The sequence below is a fragment of the Panthera onca genome, chromosome B2 (genome assembly GCF_046562875.1).
Source record: "Panthera onca isolate mPanOnc1 chromosome B2, mPanOnc1 haplotype 2, whole genome shotgun sequence".
NCBI classification, from domain to species: domain Eukaryota; kingdom Metazoa; phylum Chordata; class Mammalia; order Carnivora; family Felidae; genus Panthera; species Panthera onca.
In genome coordinates, this window is record NC_138343.1 from 17032889 (window position 1) to 17050614 (window position 17726).

Below are 17726 nucleotides of genomic sequence, written 5' to 3' on the forward strand. Positions count from 1 at the left end.
GAGAAACATAGGACTAGGAAGAATCAAGTCCCCAAGGTTATCCAGCCAGTCTGTGGCAGAGCCAGGGCCAGGATTCTATCTTCTGACCCCCAAACCCATGCTGGGTCCACTACTGTCAGAAGATGGCTGACACCATTGTGACCAAAGGGCCCCCATCTCACACACAAAACATAGCATTCCAAAACCCCGCATCAAAGTCAAAGCCACCCGCAGTGCAGGGACACCATCCTGAGAGTCACTTCCTGAGAATATGAATATCTAAATGGCATCTGAATGTCTGATTATCAGATCAACAGCCAAAACACCTCAGTGGGTTTAAGAACTGACTTACTGTCTGACATCGAGTGTGTACGTGAATGATCCAGTATTTCCTGGGTCGTATTTTCCTAATACATAAAACAGTGTTAACAGTAGGTCCGCCCTTGCTTCCCAAGGTTATCAGGAAGGTCACAAGGCGGGGTGGGGGTGGTGGCAGGGCTATTCTAACAGTCACCGCCTATGTGGGTTTGATGCCCATGCACTTGGGTTGATTCTTGCTAATCAATATTCACATCTTTACCAAAAAGAGGCAAAGACTTCCCACTCGTAACTCTGTGGAGGATTAAAATGAGACAGACGTAACATGAAATGCAGGACATAGTGCCTGGCGCACAGCAAGCATTCAAGGTCCAGACCCGCCTTCCTCCCTCATCATTTCCCTTGTGTGTCTGGTTTCCCCCAACTGGACTTCAACGTCCCACGGTTCGGTTCCGTAAAGTGAAAGGTTGACGTACCAGGGCCACGGGATAAATACTTCTGGTTCATTTCCAAAGCAGAAGAGATGGTGATGTTGGTCCTCAAGGAGCTGTTCTTGCCTGCGGGAAAACAAGAGGAAGAGTTAACCTGTGGAGCACTTGCCATGCGCCGAGCGCTGTGCACATGTAGTCGCAGGTACCCTGATGGCATCTCGCTAACGCACACGCTATCGTGAGGCTCACTGTGCACTTTCCAAAACCCTAGCAAGGGACTAGGTGTGTGTCGTAGTTGTGTCACGAAATTTTTTTCCGACTGTGTGTCTTCATTTGCTAGGGCTGCCGGCACAAAGTACCACAGACTAGGGAGGCGTGAACAACGGAAATTTCTTCCCTCACAGTTCAGGGGGCGCGGGGTCCACCATCAAGGTGGCAGTAAGCTTGAGACCTCTCTCCTCGGCTTGCAGAGGGGGCTGCCTTGCTGTGTTGTCACATTCACTGTGTCCAGTCTGAGTTGTCTGTGTCCTAATCTCTTCTTCTTTAAGGGCGCCATTCCTATTGGATGGGGGCCCATCCTAATGGCCTCGTTTTAACTTAATTCCCTCTTTAAAGTCTGTAACTCCAAATAATCACATTCTGAGGTATGTATCAATTTGGGGTGGGCACAGTGCAGCCCATAATAGCATGATTGGCATCACACATGGGTGTCTCCTCCTAAACAATTCTGAAATCCGCGGGCGTAGAAATGACCGACAAAGGTGGGGGGGCAGGGGAAGGGCAGGAGACATAGTTTTGTGCCTAGAAAGATGCACAGATTTCTTTTCCAACCCTTTTCTGGGCCCTCTTCTGCCCCTTGAATGATTTTACTATTTTGCCATTCCCTGTACCATCCGCCGCCTTCAGTGAGCACTTTGTGCTGTGTGTCCCTACACAGAATCACCACGTACTCAGTCCATACGTTACCCTCTGCTCAGGGACACTTGGGTCAGAGATGAACGATGGCTGAATCCAGTCCTGAATCCACTTGCCAAGGCAAGGGGCACAGGACTGCATCTTCCAGAGAATGGGATGTCTTTTTCTTGATGCAAAAAAAAAAAGCACATTTTTCTACTTGGTCTTCGCAGGCGAGTACTTTCTTGAATTTGCCCAAAGTCTCCATCTGGGCCTACGTGGCCCTGCCCCTGCCCCCGCCTCGCCCACCTCCTCCCCAGCCCTCCGAGATCTGTCTTTTTTCTGGAGCTGCCCGCTCTCAGTCCCCCTTTCAGCCACCCAGTCTGGTGGCTTGCCCTCAGGCTCTGTTCCACATCATGGGAAATGGCACACACCATCCAGGCTTCGACACACTTGACCTTCTGATTCCACAGCATCTCCCTCCTGGCTCCTCTCTTACCTCTGAGATGTGTGCACTGACCTCTCCGCCCTTCTCTCCTGACTTCTTCTTGGAGATCCCAGGCACACTCCCTTCTGAGACACCTCAATGCCACAGGAAACTTACAGACAGATGTGTATCTATGGCCTTTCTTCCCTTCTGAATCAGACTTATTTGGGGAATAAACAGCCTACTTAAAGTAAGTAGCCATCCACTCTTCAAACCCAACAGATCTACCATTCAACACCTTATCTTCCCAGACAGAAAGGCACCTATGCTCTGGCTCCATTCATCACATTCCCGTTTCTTTCCAGCGTAAAACCTCTCTCATCCATAAAATGTTCCCTGAACCGTCCCCCCACCCCTGCTTCTGAAACAATGGCCTGCATCACTTCTTTAACATCCATCATTTGTGGCTCCAGACTGGAATTTATTCCGTCTGTGGGTATGGAGTGAGACAGATAAAAACAGAAAGGAAATAAGTGGGATGCAAGGGAGAGAGATGGGAGGGGAATATGCCATCTCTGTAAATACATCCTTGAGGGCAGAATCCTCTGCCTTGCATCTTTGGGTGTTCAATAACACCTAAAGCAGTTACTCACAGAGAGAAATTTGTGTACGTTTACTCTCAGGAAGGTAAAGCTGGGTTGAGAACGGCAGTGGGGGTTAAGTCTATGCACATTTTGACTACAGGGGCTGCAGTTTAATTTCCTGTCTCTATTTCCCAATACCTCCAAAGTCCAACTACTTCTCCTGCTACTCTCAAATATACCAATGCAAAATTTTAAGTCGACTCTAAACTGTATATTGCTAAATTCTTCTGATTCACCACCACCTCCTTCTATTATTTATAATCTCCATAAGGGAAAAGATTACCAGTGTCTCCCAGAAGGAAACACACAGGAACTTTAATCCTCTGTCCCTGGCTACAAAGAAGGGCCATTCTCCTTTGGGGTCTCTCTTCCTCAGCCGCGCTCCCCTCCAAGTTCGACGACCTTCTCTCCTATCTTTCTTCTTTCAGACCTGTAGCACAAACCATGTTTCTTGTTCACATCACAGTGCTGAGAACTAAGGGCTTTCCAAGGCATTTCTGTTCCGCATGGAGACTGAAAACTGGAGGGGAGCTATTGGAAGGAGCTGATGTCATGGGTGAAGTGAACAGACATCGGTCCTGACGTCCTTCGTTCCCTTGCATAGACCCAGCTTTTTATCTGGTGTTTTTTGCCTTCTGCCTGCAGGAGTTCCTTGACCATGTCTTATGGCATGGGTCTACCAGTGATGATCTCTTTCAACTTTATATGTCCGACACAGTCTCTATTTTACCTTTGTTTTTGAAGGTTATTTTTGCTGGTAGAGAATTCCAGGTCAACAGTTACTTGTTTCTTTGCTGGTTTGTTCCTTCAGTACTTCAACGTGAGGCTCCATTGTCTTCTAACTTGCACTGTCTCCAAAGGGAAGTCTTCTAAGATTCTTACCTTTGTTCTTCTGTATATAATGTGTATGTTTTTCCTTTGGTTAATCCTAAGCTTTTTCCCTTTACCAAGATTTTTTTAATCTAATCTAAATTTTCTAAATTTTCAAAATTTTCGTGGACTGTGCTCGCTTCAGCAGCACATATACTAAAATTTTTCATGGACTTCATCCCCCACCGTGAGTGGAATTTGATTATGATGTGCCTTAGAGTCTTTTTTTTTTTTTTTCCATTTTTTTCTGCTTGATTTCTGTTGAGTTTCTTGGCCCTGTGAGTTGACAGTTTTCTACAATTTGTATGAAATTTTCAGTCACTTTTTATCCCCTCTTTCAACTTCAGTTCCACATGCACGAACCCACTAGCGGTTGTCCCAGGGCCCACTGATTTTCCGTTGACGTTTGTTCATCTTTTTTTTTTCCTTTGTGTGTTCCGTATGTTTCCTTTTTTTAAAGTTTATTTATTTATTTGTAGAGAGAAAGTGAGTGTGTGAGCTGGGAGGGGCAAAGAGAGAGAGAGAAGGAGAGACAGAATCTCAAGCATGCTTTATTCTCTCAGCACAGAGCCTGATGCGGGGGTTTGATCTCACGAACCGTGAGATCATAACCTGAGCGGAAAGCAACAGTCAGATGCTTAACCAACTGAGCCACCCAGGTGCCCCTCCTCTCGCGTGTTCCATTTTGAAGTTATCTACTGCTGAGTCCCTAGGTTCACTAATATTTTCCTTCACTGTGTCTACTCTGCTATTAAAGCCATCCAGTGTAATCGTATCTCAGACATGGAATGTTCATACCTAACTAGGTGACTCACGTTTTTAAAAATATTTTTTAATGTTTATTTATTCTTGAGGGAGAGAGAGACAGAGTGCGAGTCGGGGAGGAACAGAGAGAGAGAGGGAGACACAGACTCCGAAGCAGGCTCCAGGCTCCGAGCTGTCAGCACAGAGCCCGACATGGGGCTCGAACTCACGAGCCGTGAGATCATAACCTGAGCCGAAGTCAGATGCTTAACCGATTGAGCCACCCAGGGCCCCCTCGTCTTTTTTATTTTAAACTAAATGTTGCATTTTTCCTTCCATACGTTCATAACTTCTTCTATCTTCTTAAATTTAAGGAATGCATTTCGAATGGGAATTTTTTTTTTAAAGTTTTATTTTTATTTTTGAGACAGAGAGAGACTGAGCATGAATGGGGGAGGGTCACAGAGAGGGAGACACAGAATCTGAAACAGGCTCCAGGCTCCGAGCTGTCAGCACAGAGCCCGACGCGGGGCTTGAACTCACGGACCGAGAGATCATGACCTGAGCCGAAGTCGGCCGCTTAACCAACTGAGCCACCCAGGCGCCCCATCGAATGGGAGTTTTAATATCTCCTCCACCTCTTACTTGGTGTGCCACCCTTGCAAGGCCTGCCACCCTTTACCCAGGCAATTTTTCAGGACTGTTTTTGAAGCTGGTCACTTGAGAAATGAGGCAACACCTCTTCCTGACCAAGGGACGAGGTATCTTACTGTTTGTAGTGGATCCCCTACGTTCTGTGTCGCTTAACATACAACCCCCCCGAGTGGCATCCATCTGGGCCATGTTGCGTTTTCTTGGTGAGAGGTGGCCTATGTTGTTTGCGACACCATGGATGATAGGGTCCTTTTTCTCTGAGCCGAGAGTCTCGTAGCTTCTGCCGGCATCCAGGAGACACTAACAACTAATTTGTCAGCTTGTATATATGGTAAAAATCAAACCCCAGGCCCAGCAGAATGCAACGGTGAAAAGTGAATAAAGAAGTAAGACATGGGGGCACCTGGGGGACTCAGTTGGTCAAGTGTCCGACTTCAGCTCAGGTCATGATCTTGTTACTCATGAGTTTGAGTCCTACCTCGGGCGCTGTGCTGACAGCTCAGAGCCTGGAGCCTGCTTCGGATTCTGGGTCTCCCTCTTTCTCCTCTCCTCCCCACTCACCCTTTGTGTGTCTCTCTCTCTGTGTCTCAAAATAAATAAGTATTTTTAAAAAAGTAAAAAGTGGTCTGGTCTTTTAAAAACGTCAAATGAAGCTCAGGCAAGTGAATGCACATGTACTCTCACGCTTTGTTCACTTAATATGAACTTTTAAAACCAAAATGATTCAGAAAAAATGGGCTCCTCCTCTCAATGGCATTGGTTCAACCGCTATCTTTTTACCAACATTACATTTCACAAGTGCTCATGTGCATTCACCAAAAGCAAAGCATGAGGATTTGCTGTGTACCTGGCTATCCACACGTATTTCCTGTTGACTCTCTGTATAAGCAATTTCCTGCCCCCAGCTGAGTTCCTCAATTGCCACTTCATTCCACAAATCCCCCCATTAGTGCCCCAGGCCAGGAAGGCAGCTGTATGGTTGACATGGGACACTCTGAGCCAGCGAAGCTGGAGAGGGAAAAAACAACAACAACAAAAAAATGGAAACAGACACTGATGCCTGAAAAGGCAGAAAACAAAGACAGAAAATGAAGCAGATGAAGACGAGAAGACACAAGATGGAGAAAATGAAAAAAAAAAATCAGTGGGACAGAGCAAGAAAGTGAAGTCAGGGAGGATACTGAATCGGAAGAAAGGCGAGCAAAGAGCACCAGGAACTCACTAGAACGCGATCTCGGGAAGAAGACCGCAGAACGCGGCGTTTCTGAGCCACAACCACACAGCTGCTCCTGCCTCTGCTGCAAACAAACCAAAGACCTGGCTGCCACAGAGGAGAGGAAGGTCAAGTCCCCGGTCGCTCTCCTGCTTGAGACACAAATGAAGAAAGTGGGGGTCCGGCTTCAACATTTTGCGGAGCAGGAAACGCGTGGAGAAAGAGGCTTCGGAAGGACAGAGGAGCAGGTGTTTACTGCATGCCACAACTTGCACGTGGCATGGCAGGCATACCCCGAGTCGTGAGCTCGGCAGCCAACGGACAGAACCCTCAGCAGGGGCACCGGCACTCAGCAGGACCTGGCCCGGCACCACTTGGAAGAGCAGGGCACCCTGGCATGATGTCCCATCAGCAGCCCCCTCCCTACCCTCTGATGCATCACCAGATGCCACCACTCATCCTCCCCGGCCAGGTCAGGTACCAGGTCCCGTGATGCCTGGACAGCCCACGCCAAGCCCCTCAACTCCCATCACTGCAGGCATCTCGGCCCCTCCTGGGAGCGGCCCTATGCCTCCCGCATTCCCCCAGCTCCAGGATACATCTCAGAAGCCCAGGTACCCCACATAGCATCAGATAGTGTGTGTCCTGACCTAGTTTGGGCCTGTAGTTCAGAAGCTTGTGGGGGACCCACCAGGACCATCCCCCCCTGTCGGCAGCTGCCTCCAGTGGTGCTCTGTGGCCCCGGGGGGAGTTGGTTAATCAGCAAGAAATCAGTGCTCCCCTATTCCGTATCCAGCGAGGCTGAGCACCGTGAGAGTAAGAAAAGAGGACAGAGAACTTGCCCAGGAATGAGTTTCTCATGTAAGTGAAGAAATAAAATTAAGAGAAATCCATTAAAATACAATGAAGTTTTCAAAACACCGCGAAATCAAACATAATTAAGTTCTGGGAGCAGGGGGAAAGGTCAAAAGTAAATCAGCTTGGAGCTGGGCATACGTTGGGCCGGTATCAGTCATTAATGCCCCAGTGGGATTTTTCGGGGGGCTGGGCAGTATATCTCAGACCCCTGGGGCATTGGGAAATCACAAGCCAGGCCAAAATCATCAAAGACTAAATTCCTCATAAGGTCCGACGCTGGCCTTTGGTGAGTGGCACAAAGGTAAGATTCTCTTTCCAGACCTCCTGATGGACTGCGGGCTCTCCTTAGCAAATCTGTGCTAGCTACACATGAACTCGCAACCTCCATTAGGATCTACTGTATTTCTCTACTGTCCTGAAAGTTTCATCTCATTCTTCACAGAAACACATATAATGCCATCATCTAGGACCCCTCTCTATAAGGACTCTTATGATTGTGTTTTTCTGAAGCCTCATCCAGGCAGAGCAAAGATTCATCATTGTTTTATTTTTGTCTTTTTTTCTCCACCGGTCTCACTAGTCATTTTAACAGGTATCTCTGATCTGTATAGGATCTTTTATTGCTTGACGAATGGCGTAGATGCTGTTGGTACCCTTCCCATACCTGCAATACTCTGCGATGGTAGCCATGAGCAGAACAAGCCAGAAATTATATATAATTAATGGTCCCAAGAATAGCCTTCCTCTAAGGACAGATGGAAAGTTGAAAGACAAATACCCCAGCTCCCTTGGTCTTCATCTGGGGTAACTGTGGGATACCACTGTCTCCAGGGGTTCCCAGCAGGATCGAATTCCAGCTCCCCACAAAGGTAACTAGTTTGATAGCATACAGTTAATTGCCTCCATTCTCTCTCTCTCTCTCTCTCTCTCTCTCCTTCTTTCCACCCTCCTACACTTCCCTATTGGTGTTTTCAGGGATCGTCTTCCAAATACATCACTTCCACTCAAATCTTTATCTCAGGGTGTCCTTCTGGGGGAATCTAAACAAAGACAATCCCTAAAATGAAATCCTAACTAAACGTGCTGTGAACACTATGATCAGGGTTGAATCTAACAACCACATTAGGTGTTTCTACAAACTTTTATATTTATCATCAGCTACCTACTTGGTGGGGCCCAGAGCAAAATGAAAAAAAAAAAAATTAATGTTTATTTATTTATTTTAAGAGAGAGAGAGAGAGAGAATGCACATTGGGGGAGGGGGAGAAAAAGAAATAGAGAGAGAGAAAGAGAGAGAGAGAGAGAGAGAGAGAGAGAGAGAGAGAATCCCAAGCAGGCTCCAAGCTGTCAGTGCAGAGCCCAATATGGGGCTTGATCTCATGAACTATGGCTTAACAGACTGAGCTACTCAGATGCCCCAAAATGAAAACTGTTTAAAAGCAAGGGGGGAAAATGTTGTTTAAGGTACTATAATATAGAGCTTTTCTGCAATCTCTCAACTTGCCATGGTGTTTTTATTACTTGTTTATGTCACCGTAATAAAGAAAAATGAAAACTTTTCATTTTTAGCCTGAATTTCACCATTCTTCTTTATGTGTGTGATGCCAGTTTTAAATGCAAATGTAAGAGTGTGTAACTCATATCCAGGATCACCAGAATTACATAATTCATAATTTGTAGTTCATTTTGTTCTTCCCCAAACAGTGGAAATGCTACAAAAAACTAACTCAACTGTCTCTATTTCTTTTCATGACATACACACATTTTCTCCAACAGTCCAGACCTCTGGCTTACTGGTGAGTAAGAAAGAACTGAAAAGAAAAACAAGTATCATTTGCTCTGTCTTTCCAATTCCTTCTCTGCCTTCATCATCAGCCCAAGTGTTGGCTAATACGGGGAAGAAACAACAGTAAGAAAGGACATGACATGGTTCTGTGCTCGTTTGTGTTTCTTAGAAAACCACTGCCTTCTTCCTGCATTGAATAAGTTCTGTGTTCACTTAGAACAGTCGGTGCCCCTCCTCCTTTCCTGCTCCCAACTTAGTCATAGGCATGCTTACCTCCTATTTGTTTCAAGTCTTCCCTGGGCTCTGGCACATCATGAATCCTGTGAAATTCCATGATCATGGGGGAATCCCTAATGGCACAAATAAATAGGCAGTAAGAACAAGAACCAAGGGGCATCCATATTGCATATAACTACTCAGCCCACATGAATCCTCTGCCATCCGATTGGACTTCATTTACAAAACAGAAGTTCAAAGACAACATTATTAAGAATTTCAAGATGGTGGGGCAACTGGGTGGCCCAGTCGGTTGGACGTCCAACTCTTGACTTCAGCTCAGGTCATGATCCCAGGGTCCTGGGATTGAGCCCTATGTTAGAGTCTGTGCTGAGCATAGAGCCTGCTTACGATTCTCTCTCTCTCTCTCTCTCTCTCTCTCTCTCTCTCCCTTCTCTCTCCTTGTGCCCCTTGCCCCAACTTGCATGCTATCTCTCTTTCTCTCTCAAATAAAAAAGAAATGACAAAATTAAAGAATGAAAAAAAAAAAAAGAATTTCAAGACGGTGACAGCAGAGTGTAAAAACAGAAGGTGTGGGTCCCGTCTGAGAGCGGAACCTGGACCCCGGCACCGGTCACCTGCCCATGACACCAGCACTCATCACCAGCCCGGAGAGTGGATGAGGCACACTGAACATCTGAAGTGGGCATCATAGTTCTGCATCACAACCAACGGATGACCCAACAGTTGACCAAGGGCAAGGCACAACTTTTTGGTCACCAGAGTCCTAATAGTTTTTGTCGTGTTCTAGCAAGGTCTCATTTAGGACCTAGGATGAATTTAAAGAACCCGTCTCTCTCTTTGGGGCTCCCCTCACCCTCACTGATCCCACTTGGGAAAGTGAAAAAAGCCCGGCAGCTTTAGAACATATTGGGCAAGAGCAAAATGCTACCTAGATGCTAAGATAGGTTCCGTGGTTATCTTTCTCTGAAATGCTTACACTTTGCCAGCTTTCCACTGAGTAGTTTTCAAGCCTGAGCATACCCACGAGACACATTCGTATGCCCTTGGCTTTGTTTAAGCGCCCACATCCTCATGGCGGGGTCACTAAGGCAGCTGTGCCTGTGGACACGAAGCTTGTTGTGTTCTCTGACTTCCAGCTGTGTACCCTGCACCTGTCTTTACCTTCTGTTCTGGACGTTGCTGGAATGTCTGCTAGTTTTCCGTATCAACCCTGTAGAGGAACAGAAACATTTTGCCTTTTCTGAACGAGACTTTGCGTGTGTGTGTGTGTGTGTGTGTGTGTGTGTGTAACTTCCTAGAAACCAGAACTGTTTTCTCCTGCCAGGCGCCACAGTGGGCCTTCCTGCGCGGGAGGTCATTTCAATAAGGACTCGGAGCTTAGTAAGTGGAGAAAAGAAGGTCGTTCTCAGACAGGATGTTGGGAAGACGCCCCGAGTGAGCCTTGCTGGGCAAGAGACGCCAACAGGACCAAGAATGTGGGCCAGTCCCCCAGGAAGTTATTCATGAGCCTGCGCTGGATGATAAACAGGCAACCAAAGCCTTTCTAAACAACAAAAGTCACAATGCTTCAAATTCCAGAAAATCCTTGAACAATGACTGGACATTCCTTATCTCCGATCTGCTTATTTGTGCACTAAATACTTTCAAAGAAACCAGAAAGTGGGGTTCTGACTTGGGGTGCAGAGCTGAATGAAGTGTACAAGGAGATGTGTGGCCAATCGCCCTGCTCCCCTGTTCCATCCTCCTTTACTGGGAGCATGAGTCTCCTGTTGCTGGGCCAGCCTCTCCCCTTCTTCCCCTCCCCCCCACCCACTCCCTGTTGCCTGAAGTTACCTTTGCTCCCAAAAGCCACCTTGGGCTGAAGGCCAGCATGAAGTTGCTTCAAGCTTGATCAGCAGAACAGGGTCAAAGGCAGCAAGTTGCCTCTGCTGTTCATGTTACCAAGAGATGTGAGCTGATCGTGTTAGCAAGTTCTTCCAGAAGAAACAAAAAGACAATTTGGGCAACTAGAAATTTCATATATATGGGAATATATATCTACCTGATTTGAAAGAGGTATCAAAGCACCTTGATGGTACATGTAAAAAAAATTTTTTTAAATTAAGTTTATTTATTTTTGAGAGACAGAGAGAGACAGAGGACGAGCAGGGGAGCAACAGAGAGAGAGGGAGACACAGAATCTGAAGCAGGCTCCAGGCTGTGAGCCATCAGCACAGAGCCCGACGCGGGGCTCAAACTCACAAACTATGAGATCATGACCAGGGCCAAGTCGGATGCTTAGCCGACAGAGCCACCCAGGAGCCCCGATGGTACATTTTTAAATTAAATTACAGCACATGTTATTATGTATATGTATATGCATATACATATATGTGTGTATATAATCATAAAATGGTATTCTGAATATCGTTTTCTAAATAAATATAAATATCTGCAGAATATAAAATTTGATTCTGCAGACAGTGATATGTGTACCACTGCCCGTGTACAGTGTATGTGTACTTGTTTATTGGCCAGACCCCCATTCTTCATGACAGGGAACATCAATGCGCATTTGTCATTTGTTTTACAAGTTGAGTTCAAGTTGCACTTGAAAATGTTACTACATTTTTCTTTTCCTGAGCCCAAATGTCCATCAACAGGTGAATAGATAAAGGAGATATAGTATATATATATATATATATATATATATATATATATATATACACACACAATGGACTATTATTCGGCTCTCAAACAGAATGAAATCTTGCCATTTCCAACAACAGGGATGGAACTAGAGTGTATTAGGCTAAGTGAAATCAAGCAGCCAGAGAGAGACAAATATCATACCATTTCACTCATATGTGGAATTTAAGATACAAAACAGATGACCATAAGGGAAGCAAAAATAAGATAAAAACAGAGAGGGAGACAAACCATAAGAGACTCTTAAATACAGAGAACAAACTGAGAGTCGCTGGAGGAGTGTTGGGTGGGGAGATGGGCTAAATGGGTGGGTGATGGGTGTTAAGGAGGAGGCTTCTTGGGATGAGCACTGGGGTGTTACATGTATGTGATGATCACTAAATTCTACTCCTGAAATCATTATCACACTATGTATTAACTACCTTGGATTTAAATTTTAAAAATAATAAAATAATAAAAATTTAAAAAATTTTTCCTTTCCCCACTCTCTCTGCCCACCAGATTCCCCTTTACCTACTCTAGTTTTGCTTCTGTTGTCTTTCTGTAACTTCTAATGTGCCACCCAATGTCTTTATGGTTTATTGTTAGCCATCTGTCTCCTACGCTCCCCTCCCTCCCTTATAACGTGAGCTTTCGCGGCAACAAGTTTTGTTGTTTTTCCACGCGTTTCAAGTACACAGGCCAGTGACCGGCACATACTAGACATTCAAAATTAATTATGAGTGAAGGAATACACGAATGAATGAACTGAATGAATGACTGAGTGAGTGAGTGAGTGAATGAATGAGTGAATGAATGAATGAACTGAATGAATGAGTGAGTGAATGAATGAACTGGATGAATGAATGAGTGAGTGAATGAATGAATGAATGAGTGAATGAATGACTGAGTGAGTGAGTGAGTGAGTGAATGAATGAATGAACTGAATGAATGAGTGAGTGAATGAATGAATGAATGAGAGTGAATGACAGCATCGTCTCACTTTCAAAATCCAATAGCTTCAGATACTTACCCGGCGCCGGTGAAGACGACTGGTCAGTGTGGAAATACATGGAAGGTGGGGTTGGTATGGGATGGGGTGGGGGGGGGGTACTTTCTGGAGGACGGACGGCTCAGCCACCCAGGCACTAATTAAGATTTGACAAAAGAGGTGTCTGTAGAGCAAACGGGCAGATTTTACGAGGGCAGGGGGAAGAGCTTAGATGACAGGTGTTTAAAACTGAAGCCATTTTCCCTGGGATGGGCACCCATCCTGGCATTCAGCCCTGGCACACTGATGAGGAGGTACAGGGCTTGAATCTCTAGCTGCGGGCCTCTGTTCGGAAACCCTAGGGCAAGCCCAGAGACCCCCTAGGAGGCATAATGGCCTCATTATTATGTTAACCAGAAGGCTGAGGTTTCTTAAAAGGGCACCTCCCTTTCCTGGGTTTGTTTCACCCAACTCCCTACACTCAGCTGAGCACCCGTCTCTGGAGGGCAGGAGACCCACTGGATCTTAAACCAGCTTGTGGCCTCTGGACAAAATGTACTCGAATTAAAGGAAGGTAAAGGGAAGGGGGAGGGGGAGGGGAGGACGCTGAACGTCGGTGCAGAGTTGGTTGACTCAAAGGTTAACCACCCACTGACACAGAGGAGAAATAACCTTTCTGGAGCCCAGTTTTCACTAGCCGCTTGAGCTGCAAAGGAATAGAGAGATTGCACGGAGTCAGAGCTGAAGACAGCCTTGATTCGGTTCACTGGATTCTAGCTTGCCAAAACAAGCTTGCCAAAAACAAACAAACAAACAAACTGAAGGGGCTGGGGGTGAGCAGCAGCTTTTACAGAGTCTTAAATGTAAAACCAACCTGCCACGTATTGTGTTAGAAACATGCACGCCTTGGCAGTTCTGTTGCCATGTCTGTTTGAATGGTCAGCGTGGCCCATTTCGAAGACCTGCCCCAGTCCTCACTTGCCCCAGCCCCACTGCATTTTTCTGAATAAACCCTGTGCCCCGGGTCCAGCGCGCCCTGCTCAGAGCAAAACTTGAAGAACTCGAAGGCAATGACTTCTCTCCTCTCCATCTTCTGGCTATCTAGCTGGCCATGGATTCTCAAGTTTGGCTTTCACTTGAGCTGACCCGGGTCTTGTTTTCCTGGGACTTTCAGATTTTTTTTTTTTTTTTTGCAGGTGGTTCCCCAGGAAGGCCTCCAGTGTTTCCCCAGTCGTGATAGCTTTCTATTCTATTTTCAGCCTCTGCACCGATAACCCTTTTGTTCTCTCTGGAGCCCCCATGCTGACAGGGCGTCCTTCCTCCTTTATAATCTGTCTGTCTTTCTGTATATTTATCTCTGCAGGAATGTAACTCCAAAGAAAGAAAAGTCAGCTCCAGGTTTATTCCCTGCAGCTTAGCTGGCTGTTTATGTCTCTACAAAGCATTCACCCCAGAAAGGAATGTGTACAGCTGGAGGCATCGCAGAAAACAACACACCCCAATGTCAGGTAACTGAGTCAGGTACACCGGGAACTCAAAACAGATCTATTTTTCCCTTTGTATGAGAACAAATGGAACCGTGAGTGCCCAAACTCCAGTGGGAGAAAGCGGCTGCGGGGGGAGAGGGGGTGTTGGGAGAATCAAAACAAGTGGTGTTAGGATCTGTTTTTTTTTTTTTTTTCCTTTCCCAGGGCTCCTGCACCCCGCCCTCAGGGCAGCCAGGCCAAGAACAGGAGTTGATTCTTGACGGGAAAGCTCCAAATGAGACCCGACCTTGAAGGTTCTGCCCTGGAGCGCTGGAGGCTGGAGGCTGGGGCGGGGGGGTGGGGGGGTGGGGTGGGGGGGGTGGGGGTGGGGGGGTGGGGGGGGGTGGATAGGGTTGTGTGTGTCCGAGTCCTATCTGTGGCTTTGGATGAGTCCTTTGTAGTTATGTTACCTATTCCCAATTCCTAAAATAAAGGTGATTAAGAGATTATTCAAAAAGGAAGCTTCTGGAAGCTGATAAAAATTGCTGTAAGCTTAGAGGCAGAGTGGGTCTTTATGCTACTTTATTCTTCCACAGAACCTTTTAAATAGGCATGGTAAGATTTTAAAAGGCAAGGTCTAGGGAGTGTAATAGGCGAAAACGCTCAGACACCCTCCTGCTCTGAGCCATTTTCTAACCCTGACACCTATCACATGAAGCAACGCAGCTCGGATTCTGAGCCACCCGTTTTCTCCCTTCCCATTTCCCCTTTCCCGCTCTTTCTCGCTGTCCTGGCTGGCCTAAGTCGTCCTGGTCACCTTGCTTTTCTCAGGGCTTACATTCCTCGCTGCAGACAGAAGCTCTCTGGAGGCTACTGTCGAGGGTCAGCCTCGGCCTCTCCGTGGCGACACCGTCTGCTAGGTGTGCCCGCAGCCCTCACCTGGACCCACGCTGCTGGGGCAGCCCCCACGGACACGGCCCTGACCTGAGCCAGTGTTGTGGCCGGACTGGCTCTCGTGGTCCCTGTTACGATTACAAGACGCACCTCAGCAACGGCCGTCGAGGAACTTTGAAAAGAAAAAAGTTTATGACACACATGTCCTAGAGGGTACAGAGCATGCCCAAGACCATGGAGTGAGATCATGGGGGGGGGGATGGAGTGGGGAGAGAGGGAGGGGGAGAGAGAGAGCGCGCAAGAGCAAGCCCAGAACTGGGGTTATGCCTTATTGGGGTCAAAAATGGGGTGCCTAGTGTTTCTCGGGTTCACCCTTTATTGGCGAGTTTAAAATAAGAGCAGAAATCAAAGCACGGGAAGGGAAAAGCAGGGTCACTCAGTCTGTTATCTTTGGCACTCGGGGCTTTCTAAACGGGGAATTCATGGGCAGGGTGGCCTGGTTCTTTATCTCGTTGTGTGGTGGGCAGTGTGTTTATCCGAGATGACCGTCTTTGAAATGGAGGCCTCAGCAACCAAAAGCTTAGTGTCAGGGACTCAGACTAGAGCTACCCTGTGAGAAAGTGCTGAGCTCACCTCAACCCCAGTCCCCCACGACTGGGTGACCGTCCCGATGTGCCATCAACTATCTAGCGCAGACAGCTTCCGCATACTTACGTGGACAGTCTGCCCAACCTCAGACCGTGTCCTACACGTTCCATGGCACTGTCCTACCACGATACAGTACAAGTCATTTGGCCACTGCCTCCGTTCATGAGGACAAATTCCTGATTATTCTGTTCCTTTTCTTTGTCACTTCATGCTCTGCACTCCTGATTAGTTGGTATGAGCTCTGACCCAGCCCTCCAGGGTAAGCCCTGGAGTGTCCCTTACCTTTACGTCTCTTAGACAATTCCCTGCCTGGATCGGGTAGCCAGAGTTTAAGACTTCAAGGTCCAGCCATGAACAAGCCACATGGCACTGTGGGTGAGCCATCACACATGGCAACCTCCGGCCTTTGGATTCCAGCCAGATGCCTGTGCGTCAACCTGAGTGAAGGCTTGAGAATGGGTCTTGATGAGAATGATCTCAGAAGAGAAACCGGATTCCCCATCGCCATTTTCTGTCTTGACATAACAGCTTCTTGCCTCCCCCCACCCCTGGGGGTGCAGAAAGTCTGTCCCGGGAAGTGACTTCGGTGGCAGAGAGACCCCAGGAAGCAACCCTCGGTGTCATTTCTAAGCCACAGTCCAGATCCAGGGTTCCAGTCAGCACTGGAAACACACATCACTAGCGGTCTGGCTATTGCCGCTGGAACTCACACGGGCAAACCTGGAGAAGTTCAATACTGCACGCGTGTTCAAACGAGTGCGGTGATGAAATCACCGGTGCCTTCCACAGCCATAGCCCCGAAGCAGGTAACGTTTATCTTATGTCCATTACATGCACAGTTTGGCCCTCGCTAAAGGCAGCAAAAAACCCAACAGTTCCAGTGATGAGGATAGATATATACAAATAACTAATAAAGAACAGCATGTTTATGAATAATCATACTTTATTACAGACCGAAATAAAGTGTTGTGGGAGCACAAAGAAGAAGAAGACAAGACTTCCATTGGCAGCAGGAAGTAGGAAGAGATGGGGGAGAAAGACTTCATTTCACCTGGGACCCACAGGGCAGGGTCTTAAAGGGATTCTTACTGAGTGAGCCAAATGAGAAGTCCTTCAGGGTAGCTGTTTCCCCTGGCTCATGGCTGCTGCCCCAGAGCCTGTTCTCTCTGACTTTATCGTGAGCTTGAGATATCCAGGAGAAGGATGCCCAGGCAAAGACTGATATTCTAAATATCAAGTGACCAGTAAGGCACAGGCAAAAACCAGTGGGAATGGACATACTGTAAACAACTGAGCAGGTGCGTGCCTGCCAACATCATTCCCACATACAGGGGTGCAGCTGGTGGGGAAGACAGAAGCAAGATGTCAAAGAAGTTTGGGACTAGAGAAAGGTTTGGAGAAGAGCAGCCAAAGGAATATTATAGCAACTCCAATGCCTGGCAGGGTTTTTGTTTTGTTTTGTTTTTTCTGGTGTGTGTGTGTGTGTGTTTTGATTTTGGTTTTGGGTTTTTTTTAAGGGAATCTTTGAATATGTTTTTTTTTAAGTTTATTTATTTTGGGAGAGAGAGACCATACAAGTAAGAGAGGGCCAGAGAGAGAAAGAGAGAGAGAGAGAGAGAGAGAGAGAGAGAGAATCCCAAGCAGGCTCCACATTGACAGCACAGAGCCTGATCCAGGGCTGGAACCCACGAACCATGAGATCATGACCTGAGCCGAAACCAAAAGTCAGATGCTTAACCGACTGAGCCACCCAGGTGCCCCTCTTTGAATTTGTCCTAATGGGTATGTCTTGTTTTTAACATTAAGTAATAAAGATACGAAAATAATCTACTAATATTAAGAGGATATTTCAAAATATCCAAAAGGGTTTCAAAAGGAGACTGTGGAACTACTTCATACCCATTAGGATGGCTACTATTTAAAAAAAGAGAAAGAGGGGTGCCTGGGTGGCTCAGTCTGTTAAGCGTCCAACTTCGGCTCAGGTCACGTTCTTACCATTCGT

General features: G+C 46.8%; 2 long non-coding RNA genes across 5 annotated transcripts in view; one reads left to right on the top strand and one right to left on the bottom strand.

Annotated features, from left to right (window-relative positions):
- LOC144616352 (uncharacterized) overlaps window positions 1–13095 on the bottom strand; it is a 28557-nt gene extending 15462 nt beyond the window's left edge. For 2 of the 4 annotated variants that reach the window (XR_013555498.2, XR_013555502.2), the window contains exons 1-3: window positions 12759–13092; window positions 9092–9168; window positions 774–854 (exon numbers count right to left, since the gene is read on the bottom strand). This is a non-coding gene — a long non-coding RNA (uncharacterized LOC144616352). Of the gene's footprint in view, window positions 1–773; window positions 855–6183; window positions 7053–9091; window positions 9169–12758 lie in introns of those variants that run through there. The other 2 variants (XR_013555499.2, XR_013555500.2) reach the window with 2 other exon arrangements.
- An 11-nt stretch (window positions 13096–13106) lies between these two features.
- On the top strand, window positions 13107–14524 carry LOC132666739 (uncharacterized). Its single transcript, XR_009604814.3, has 3 exons — window positions 13107–13290; window positions 14080–14224; window positions 14408–14524. It is a non-coding gene; the product is annotated as an uncharacterized LOC132666739 (long non-coding RNA).
- The last annotated feature ends 3202 nt before the right edge of the window (window positions 14525–17726 follow it).